This window comes from Chrysoperla carnea, chromosome 3 (genome assembly GCF_905475395.1).
Source record: "Chrysoperla carnea chromosome 3, inChrCarn1.1, whole genome shotgun sequence".
NCBI lineage: Eukaryota > Metazoa > Arthropoda > Insecta > Neuroptera > Chrysopidae > Chrysoperla > Chrysoperla carnea.
Window position 1 is genome coordinate 76,135,529 of NC_058339.1, and position 1,743 is coordinate 76,137,271.

The 1,743-nt window shown below is 25.9% G+C and overlaps 1 non-coding gene across 1 annotated transcript; it reads left to right on the forward strand.

Moving 5' to 3' along the window:
- Positions 1-1,016: 1,016 nt before the first annotated feature.
- Trnav-aac lies at positions 1,017-1,089 on the forward strand. Its single transcript has one exon. It is a non-coding gene; the product is annotated as a tRNA-Val (tRNA).
- Positions 1,090-1,743: the final 654 nt, after the last annotated feature.

Consider the following 1,743-nt stretch of genomic DNA (forward strand, 5'->3'; position numbering starts at 1 on the left):
CAATTTTTACTAATTTTATTACCCCTTTCTCTTATATCTCGAAAATGGCCGATCATAAATATATGTCATATGAGAGAAAATATTCATCGATTTTTTTACGTGCCTTATACTAGAATAATAGTTTTGATCCAAGGCAAATGATTATGTGTCGCATTAAACTTTACCTCTGCAATCTTCTATGTTAATGTCATAAGATAACATAATACAATGTTACTATGAAAAAAGTGTATATGCTTTAACTCCAATTGTCTTGGTTCGAACCACCTTAATGTTAAACCTGTTGTAAAATATCATCAAGTTGTTAGCTTGTAAAAATGTTTGAATATTAATTAAGTAATAATATTTTTATTAATTATTACATGAAATGAAACATAACTTACTTATTTCATAAGAAATTCTAAATAAATTATTAGGTAGTTTAAAGTTGTTCTTAGTTAAAAACTAGCTGGACATTTACAAAAGTTTTGTCTTATAAATTAAAAGGTTGTAGATAAAATATGACCGATCTTAGCGACATTTCTTTTTGCATTGCATGTATTTTAAAATTGACGATAGACACATATCGTGTACCTAATATTTTTAGCTAATATTCAAAATGTGGGGTATTTATTCTCTGACAAGTCACATGTTTTATATTTGTATTTGTTATAAATAAATTATGATAGGAACTACATTTTATATAGCTAATCACATATTGTGTATTTATAGACAAAGAACCCACTTTTAGCTATAATGACAGTGCTATAGCAGCCATGTATATATGTATACATAATGAATTATTATTATTTATTGGTACTCTTAATATATTTAAAAGATAAATACCCTGGTCTATATTTTATGTATTATTAATTTAAATCTGACATTAATTATGTTTTATGTAGATATTTTAAAATTATTTTTAATTTATGACGTTTTATTTGATCCAAGCTATTTACATAAAAGTAATCACTAAATTCAGAACCAAGAAAGATTAGCAGTCGATAAACACTTAGATATTTAAGATTCAATAAAATATCGTTTCCGTGGTGTAGTGGTTATCACATCCGCCTAACACGCGGAAGGTCCCCGGTTCGATCCCGGGCGGAAACACTTACTTTTTTTTAAATAAAAATCAAACTATTTCAAGTATCTCAAAAAAAGAATAGTCAAATTTACCTGTATATTTCTATCTATCGGAAGGGAGAAACTACATCATTTTTGAAGTCTCCCGATTAAACCAGGAGGGATGGCAGTCCTTTTAAATCATTCCTTGTCTAAAATAAAGGATTGATTCAAACGTATTTATATGTGGAATCAATTTTTTGTTTCAAATAATAATCAAATTCTGTTATCTAAAATAAAATTTGATTTGTTGATTAATAATTATTTATAAAATAAATTAAAATCATTAATAATATAAAAAAAAAATATCAAAATTACTTGCCTGATTGTCTGTCTGTTTCAATGTCTGAATAATAATTTATTTTGATTATAATTAATTTGAAAAAGAAAAAACTTGCCGTATATATATTTATTGTTTAACCCATACTAATATCATAAAGCGAAACGTTTGTTTGCTTGTTTGTTTGTTTACAGGAGAGAAAAAACTCTGAGCATCCATTAATTAGGAACACACATTTATTGTCCCGATAATATCAATTAGGTATAATGCTTTTAATTTCAAAAAATTTAACTTCAATTATAGAAAAGTCTTTAAAATCGGGATTCAATTAAAAACAGAAGTGATCCGATTACTGGGTTTAT